This window comes from Mus musculus, chromosome 1 (genome assembly GCF_000001635.26).
Source record: "Mus musculus strain C57BL/6J chromosome 1, GRCm38.p6 C57BL/6J".
NCBI lineage: Eukaryota > Metazoa > Chordata > Mammalia > Rodentia > Muridae > Mus > Mus musculus.
Window position 1 is genome coordinate 138,757,104 of NC_000067.6, and position 9,713 is coordinate 138,766,816.

Sequence of the window (9,713 nt, forward strand, 5' to 3'; positions counted from 1 at the left end):
GGAACAGTGTCCCTGGAAGTGCTTGGCATTCTGGCTCATAAATGAAGTGAAGCACTTACCTACCTCCCCCCCAAAAAATAAGGGGGTGCACAGTGCAGCAGGAATCTGCACCGTCAGCCTCCATAGGCTTCCAGCTTACAGAAGCAGGTGTGGAAGTTCTCAGCCCAGAATCATGTTCTAATAAACAGACACGTATTCATGTGCAATGTGATGTGTAGGCATGTATCTTTATATGTATGTGTGCATACATACTTTCTGTGTGAGTACATGTGTGATAGCTCTGTCTTTCTGTAGAACTTTGAATAATACATACAGTGGTGTGTCATATCTACACTAAAAGATTGAAAGGTAACAGCAACTGCAGGTGAAAAATACCATCATCTTTTGAGCTGAAATATGAAAAAAAAAACATTGTTTTGGTATTCTGCTTGCAATAGAAGCCAGCTTTGCAATGATTGCAGCCCGTTTGGTTTCCTGTGCAGCCAGTAAAGAATCTTTGAAACACAAAAATTAAGCAATAAGGTGTGACAGAGAGTGTGTTGATTGTATGGTAATGAAGTCCAGAGGCATCAAAAGTTTGATGTATTGCTAAGCACAACCATTTCCCTTGGGTATAATTAAAGTCTGCAAAGCTTGCCCCGGAGTCACAGATAGAAACAACCCTCCCTGTAGATAAATATGGTTCCAACTACTGCCCTGGTGCTATGGAGGCATTGAATTATGCCTCACTAGGAAAATGAAACTGAACCAGGTTCAGAACTTGGGTTCTGGAACAATCAGAGCAGCTCACAAGATTAACCCTAATTTCTACAGTGCAACTGCCCCAGATTAATGAGAACAACCACAATTGGAGCAGCTGCAGACAGTACAGTAGCAACAAAGGCTTCTAAACACCTGTCAGCCCAGAGCATCTCTTGGGCTGTGGAGGTCTAGAAATAAGCCTATTAAATATTTAACATTTAAATATTTCAACCAGAATGGATTAAATGAGCAGAAATTAGATATGAACAGTCAAACCTGTTTAGCATCTTATAGAACCAAAATTTGAACACACTGTGCTTTTTTTTTCCTTAAAAAAAATATGCCATCACAAGGATTTTTCAAAACAGAGTGCTTCAAAAAATAGTCTCTGCGTACCAGCATCCTGCATTGCCACCTAGTTTGTGCAACTGGGCAAAACAGTTCATTTTGAAATAAAATTGCATATACACAGATACACATAAAGATAGCATATTTTGTAAGACATAAAATATTGTTTCTTAATGGAATAGTAGTTCCCAGTGGCATGAGGAGTGGTGGAAAGAGGATGGCAATGTGAATGGCCAACAGGCAAGCAGGAGGTTGATAACATTTACTGGAATGAGTCTACAGAGCTAGTAGAGGGGATTTTGAAGCTTTGCAACAGAGGAGGTGACAAAGATCAAAGATATCTGCTACCTTGATCTGTTTGCTCCACCTTCTCTGTATATATAGATATATAGTTTAGATAGATAGATAGATAGATAGATAGATAGATAGATAGATAGATAGATAGGTAAGTAGATATAGATAGATGATAGATAGATAGATAGATAGATAGATAGATAGATAGATCTATTCACTCCACCTTCTGCGTGTGTGCATGTGTGTGTGTATGTGTGTGTGTGTGTGTGTGTGTGTGTGTGTGTGTGTAAAAACATCACACCATGTTCTGTTAATATGCAGAACCACTGTGTGTCAAGTAAAACTATAAATATAATTACAAAAATTGTCATTTCTTTCATAAATATTTTATACTATTGAAATGTAAGTAGCAGCAACCATCAGAAACACAAAATTAAATGTCAATGATTAGATGAAAGCACACTCAAATGTAGAACACTGTGTGTGACCCATATTTAAAACTGAAGCCACGGACTGGATGAATAGCTCAGTGGTTACTAAAAGCACTTACTGCTCTTACAGAGGATGTCCGTTCAGTTCCCACAGCAAGCATTTCACAACTGCCTGTAGATCCAGCTTTGGGGAGTTGATACATCTTCCACCTCCTTGGGCACATTCATAGACACATAGACAAACACATAAATAAATAATAAAACAATCTTAAAATAAGAGTAAATGAATAAATAAAAAGTATGGCTCTGAGGTCCAGTTTAATATGAAAGAGGGCTTTTGTTGCTTCTCTTGAAAGTAGATTATTTTCTCATACAATATATCCTGATCATAGTTTCCCCTTCCTCTATTTCTCCCAGTCCCTTCCCACCTTCCTTGCCCTCTGGATCCACTCCCTTTCTGTATCTTATTAGAAAAGAACAGACTTCTAAGAAATAACAAACAAACATGACAACATAAAATTAAATTAAAAGGATCACAGCAAAGTTTGTCCTGGCAACGCAACAGGAGGAAATGAGTCCCAAGAGCAGGGACAGGAGTCAGGTGTCCACTTGTTCTCAGTCAGGAGTCCTATTAAAATACTAAGCTAATAGCTATAATATATTCACAAAGGACCTGGTACAGACCCATATAAGCCTTGTGCTTGCTGCTTCAATCTCTGTGAGCTTGAATGTGCCTTGCTTAGTTGATTCAGAGGACCCAGTTCTTCTGATGTCCTCTATCCCCTCTGATTCTTAAAATCTTTCTGCCTCCTTTTCTGTGGGATTCCTTGAACCTTTCGGGGAGGGATTTAATGGAGACATTTGATTTGAAACTCTCTATGTAATATCTAGCTGAGGGTCTGTGCATCTGTTCCCATATACTGCGAAACTTTCTCTAATGATGACTAGTTAAGGCACCGATGTCTAAATAGCAGAACAATAGGACTCATTTTATTGGTACTTTTATTTTAGATCAATAGTATCTGGTTTTACCCTATGTCTCTGGGCCATCTGCTCTCTAGTTCTTGGTCACCTTAGCAGTATCAGGCATGGGTTCCATCTCATGAACTGGGCCTTAGGTCAACTCAGACATTGATTGGTTACTCCCACAAGTTGTGAGCCAACATTGCCCTAGCATGTTTTGCATGAAAGACAGATTGTAGATTAAAGGTTTTGTGGGTGGGCTGGAGTTTACATTACTCTCCCAGTTGCCTGCAGAGTACCTATACATACCAAAGAGACTAGAACATAGGGGTAAAGGCTCCATGTAGGCTCTGCTACTCTGTGTTCAGTGAGTTGTGTGGATGTTGTCCTCAGCAAATGGGGCCTGGCTGTCAGTTTGCAGAGAGCAGCCTATCACCTCAGCAACAGCCAGTTTGTTTGGACATTTCCATGAAATCCTTTTGGCCAACATTTCAATTAAATGCAACCCAGTCCTGCTACAGAGAGCCTTCCTTGGTGACAAGAGATGGCCATTTGAGACTGTCTCTCCCATTAGTAGGAGACTCATTAAGACTATCTTCATCTACTGCACTAGTTTCTGTATCATCCCTCAAATGCCCATTGATCGATGCTGCCCTATTTTTTAACTGGATTATTTGGATATTTATATCTAGGGGTTTTTAGTTATTTATGTAATTTGGATATTAGTTTTCTAACAACCGTGGAGTTGGTAAAACTCTTTTCCCATTCTGTCGGCTGATGCTTTGTCAGACTGATGGTGCACTTTGCCTTACAGAAGCTTTTCAGTTTCCCATTTGTTAATTGTCTTAGTGCCTGAGCTGTTAGTGTTCTGTTCAGACAATTGTCTCCTGATCTAATGCATTCTAGGATAGTCCTCAGTGTCTCTTCTATCAGGCTCATTGTATCTGGTTTTACATTGAGGTCTTTGATCCACTTGGACTTGAGTTTTGTGCAGGGTCATAAATAGGAATGCATTTGCATTCTTCCACATTCAGACATCCAGTTTGACCAGCACCATTAAATTCCTTAAACCAGTGCTGTTGAACCTACAATCTCAACATTTGAGGGCTTTAAGCAGGGAGTCAATGGAGCAGTAGAAGTTGGAGGCCAGCCTGGCCTACATTACAAGAACCTGATTCAGGAAAAACTGAATAAAGTTGTCTACAGAAGCCAAAGTACAGGAGTCACAGCAATTAGTTACCAGTGGATTCCAGAGAATCCTATTAATGATACAACATAAAAGGGCAAGGTAAGAAATGAAGGAAGCGATTACTTTCCAAAGGCATGTTGAAAATTTCAAGTCCCAGCATGCCTGTCCTTCACATCTTATTTCAAGGGTCTCTTTGTGACCACTAAATAAGTATTGATAAAGTAAGTCTGGTAAAACTAGGCACACAAAAGATCACATCAGTGTCATCTGAGGCTTAACATCATCTGCTTAGTCTAGCTTGTACTCTTCAAGAGATATGCATTGCTTTCCCCCATCAGGTTTAACACTGTGCCAGGAACCATTAACTGTGGACAAAACCCTACTATTCAGGAATTAAGTTTGCAAGACCAGAAACTCAGGATGTAAGCAAAGGTTACCCAGAGCCCACTGCTTAGGAGGACTTACAAGAAGCAAGTATTTAGAAACTGGTACATTCAGGAAAGTGGTCCTCGGATGCATTGGCTCATCAATGAGCTCTCTCTTGCAAACCTGGCTTGTGTCAGCATGTTCCTAGGCATAGGGTGGCGCCTCTAAGTTTGACAGATGCAACCATCTATCATGCATGTGCTAGAAAATACACCTCAGAGCAGAATCACTGGCCATCCACAATGCTGGAAGTCTGCCTTGGGATCAAGAAGGAGAAAGGAGGCCTTCATGCTCAGAGCCCAACTGACCCCACAATGTGTGTGCATGTCGGCTTCCTGCCTGGGACTGGATTTTGTTTACTTGTCATTGTGGTTGTGTTTAATTTTTACATTTTATTTTCAGTTGATTTTATTTATGCAGTTGCCAGGTTGATGCTTCAAGACAAGTTTGCACTGAGCGATAATCAAGCAGAGAGGAAACACACCCATCACCTCATATGCTCATCACTTCTTTGCGTTCCACAGATTCAAGTGTCTCCCTAGGACTTGGCTGAAATAGCCAAAACAAGGTTTCTTATACTAAAAAGAAAAAAGACTCACTGGGCATAGAGGCAGGTGTTTGAACTCAGGAGGCTGAAATGATAGGCTTTAAGGTTTGGCAGGTGGTCTATCTATACTACATAGAAAGACCTGTTTCCAAAAACAAAGCTAACCAGAAAGACAAGAACTTTCTTGGGAGGTGGAAGTTCCCATCAACAAATCTGGAACAGCATTTCTAAAGAGCTGTGTTTCGGATATTACAACCCAAAAGGTACTGCATATCAACCGAAGATCTACTCGACTAGATTTGGGGAGTACAACCTCCATCATCTCTCCGTTACCGATGGTGCATAAGGCACATCCATACGTTAGATTTCTGAAATATACTATGAAGCAGGTCTCCCGAAATCCTGCCTTCAGGCTTGGGTTTGCTATTCTCATTGCATCTCTTTCTTTCTGGATTACTTAAACACTTGCTTGCTGTTTGGAAGTCATGTGATACGTGCTCTGCCTCTGGGAAGCCCAGGGTGGGTTTTAGGTTTTGTGTTACTCTGTTACTTCATAAAGAGCTTGCACTTGCCATGGAATCGGGAGGGAAATGTGAAGGATGTAGCTAGCACAACTTGAGGCCACCATAAGAAAAGAGAACTGGATCTATACCAGAAGCTAGCAAGTGAAATGCCCTCAATTAGGTGATCAAAATTTCTGAAATCAACAAATTTTAACTGATGCAGCTGTAGGCAGCTCAGGGAAAAAGCAGAGGTGGACAGCGGTGCTAATCCCATACACGGCCTGCTAAGCACAATGCTAACACTAACTATGAACAAGTTCAACAGAATTAAGGCCAAAAAGTTATAATGGAAAATAATGTCAGCGAAATTGTCACTTTCTCCAGGGGCCCACGAAGACCCAGAGTAAAAATAAGTTGGTTTTGATCTCCTTGCCCTGCTGTTTATCCAACTCAATACAAACAGAAAAGCTGCTGACAGATTCAGGGCACGCCTTCCAGCTTTTATAAGAGCCAACTGCGCAGCCAGCCTTGTTCCCATTTCATCCCAAATGCTTACAACTGCCGTGACCTCGCTCTGTCTGCACCTTCCCGAAGAACTCCAGGACACCTATAGCAAGAAGGCAGCCCCAGCCAAAGTTACAGCTTCCCACTGCCCCTGTGTCCCACAATAAGTAGTCCACACTTTCACTAAGTCTCTGTCACTGCTTGGTGTTGCTACCTCTGGCTGTTTAACTCGATTCTAAATTTCTGGATCATACTGGCCTGCATACTGTAGTGATCAAAGTGATGGAGTCCCAAATACATAAACAGTAGTATCCTGGGCTCTGGAATTTCATGTTTAATCTTGAATACTTCTCCTGAGAAAGTCTGCCACTTTTGATTTAGTATTTCAAAATTCTCAGACTCCTAGCTTGCTCATTTTTTAATCATAAAACCTTCCGTGAGAACATGGACTTCTGTGGGAGAAGTAGCAAGCATGTGGCTCTCCCAACTGTGGACCCTCTCTTTGTTTAATGCACTATCGAGTCATACTAAAATAGACAGGTTTGGGGGTCACCTTGTTTCAACATTCCTCATATTTTGTGGGGGTCCCCTCACAGAGTAATGGGAGGTACTTCATGTTGGGGGAGGTAACTTCACATAGTACATAATCACCTTTTTGTTTTGTAACATGAAAAGGTTTTATGCTGGCATGAGGCCTTATTTATGTTTCCAAATAGGGAAAACAAACTGTGTATATATTGAGTTCTGGGAGATGGAGGTCAGGGTAGGCTGAAATGCCTAAATAAATCTGTAAGTGGCTCATAAATAATTGAACCGACAAACAAGCTAGCTCAATTATACAAAAAAAAAAAAAAATGCTCGGTGCCCCGTATTATATCATTTGTGGTTTAAAAAAAAATGAAGTTAAATATAAATTTAACCTCCCTTCCCACTGCTTATGGTTTCCAAAAGGGCCTGTCTGGAAAGGTGAAATTTTCCATGCTTGCTTTCAACCTAATGGGGAAATACAGGTAGGGGGATGCAGAGAGAATGTTTAGCAAACACTAGTGATTCATGGTGACGAAAGTGTTTTTAATTTTATCATGATACAATTATTTGGAGTACACAAAGTCAATGGAAAATATTTATATTTACGATAACATACCTACCTGGATTTGTTACACAGAAAGAATGTCATCAAATAAGTAAGAGAGGTCTATTTTCACTCTAAGATTAAAATATATGTTGCTATATATACAGACTAACAATACTGGCTAGACTTAGACTTGCCTCAGAAATGTTTTGAGGAATAAACCTTATCCCACTCTATTGATCACAGAATACAACAAGCAACCAATGAAACACTTATTAAAATATCCTTAAACAGTTATTTTGGAGTAAAACTAAACATTGCGATCAACTGCAACATGCCTCTGCCCACCTCAGGGATGGGTGCTCTTTTTGCATGGTGGGGGAGGAAAAGGAATACATTCTCCTCCGAGTTAAATTCTACACATTCAGTAGCCACTCACTGTACTTTGGTATTGTCTAAATTTGTCACTATTGTATTAATCTGTCTGTGTCTCAAACAGGAAACAAGAAATCAACTGCTTTGGATGATGTTTGACATCCATTCTGGAACTTGGGGTAACATTGTACCACACCATTTCCTGAGTCCCTGTCCATCTTCATAATGTTCCCCGGCCTGGTCCCAGAGCCTATACCTGGTACTCAACTTCAGATTCTGTCATACAGTAGCTCTTAGCAGTGTCATCTGCCTCTTCCTTCAGATGGTAGAGATTCAAAGGAATCAAACCCACAAGTAATTTTATTCCCTCCAAAATTGATAATCTAGGTCTATATTCTATATGTTCACTCCATCCTGCCCCATGTTAAATTTAAAGAAATAACCTTCTGAGTACAGAATACATTCCCATATCCTCTGTACTGGAAAAAAACATATGAGTGAACTACAAAAATGAAATGAAAAAGAAACCCAGAGTTGGTGATTCTATCTAAAGGTGATAATGAATGTTTTCTTCCAATATATGAAAGTCTACTTACAGGAGAATTCAAACTCGTATAGTAAGGAACATATAAGTAGAAGGAAAAAGGAAAAAAAAGTATATATTTTTTTGCCTTTAAGGAAGAATTTACAAATCACTTGAGAAGCCAAGAAAAATTGAGTGCAGTTCATGGGGATACCGCAAAATTCCTCAATCTCGGGAAACTTCAAAGATAAACTGGATTACCACCTGGGACATCACAGGAGAAACTCAAGGCTTGAACTGGTCCCTATCTTGTCTGTGGCGCCTTCGTACTTTGAGTCTCCTGCTTAGCAGACCCGCAGTCTGATTTTCTAGAGACATTACTCCTTGATTTTAGACCTTTGGTGTTCAGGCAGTTGCTAACACCTAGAATTCCTTTAAAGAAAGGTTTAAATCCTCAACAGAGCCATCCTTATCTCTCCTTCCCAACGTCACTTAAAAGATGTGTTTAAAAACCTTCACTGGAGGTAGCCACGGAAGGGCTGGCTGGGTAGAACTTTTAACTGAGAAGATAAGTGCGGTGAAGATAATTGCACCAGGAAACCAGAATATTTCCTCTGTAAGATGTCATTTTTCAAAAATCAATCTAATGTGGCCAATTAAAGTGATGGGGAAGGGTAAGCCTTCAGAGAGATAAATGTACCTCGGAATGGCATCCTAATACTCACAGAAGGTTCTCGGGAAATTTTTCTCTGACACTGAAATAAATACATGTGATTCATCATCGCAGAATTAGGAGCCAGTGCTTGGCTATTTGGTTTTCGACCCCTGAAATTCATAGTCTTTATTTTTCCATACCCACAGCAAGCAATTCTTGGAGTGGAAGCCACCCCAACTCGGCACCAGCCACTAAGGCTGACGGAACAGGGTGAAGGCTCTGTACTCTGCTTTCAGCCCCACTTCACTTTCTGAGCCCCACCTCTTTTGCGTTCCCAGTCTGATGGGAAAAAGTGGAGAGAAAGCAATAATTTGGGGAGATATTATAAAGAAAGGCCAATTGGAATCAGCCTTTGACCAGAAGGGCTCTCTCACTATATCCCTTCCTCAGTTTAGACCAACACTAATGTTCCTCCCTCGTAGTCAAAGACTGTACCTTACAAAGCTGATATTTTAACGTCTTCAATTTTCCCATCAAGCCCACCAGTCTCAAATGCCCCCAAAGGCAATAATCTCACCTTCCTGTTACCTAGCCAGCATCTTCAGCATCTGAATTTGCATACCTGAGTTTTATGCAAAAAAAAAAAAAACCCTGCCTACTGACCTGGGAGGGTATATGTCTATTACATTGCAGACTGGGGGCAGAGGATTCCTTCTATCCACCGCATGCTTTCTAAAACCTAAATGGTATGAAAATGAACATCCTAAGGGCTTGGCAAATACTTAATAGTCAAGGAACGACATGATCATCAGTAAAAGGAACCCGTGCTTCTTAAGGGCTGCTTATCCATGCATGCATGATAGAGTGAGCATGGAACTTTATTCTGCCTACATTCTTAAAACTTCAGTTCCTTATTATGCTCTAATAGTTGGAAACATTTTTTTCTATAAACAGGTTTAAAATTTTTATTTTATGTTTTACTGAGGGCAAGGATTGGTGGAAGAAAGAATATGACTTTGTTAGGGCTAAAAGGGGGCTCTTTTTTCATCTAACTGGGTCCTGGGTTTGATTATGAACTCCCTGAAGGAGAACACAGTGGCCACTTGACATTCTCAGCACACACAGGAAGATATTTTAATGAG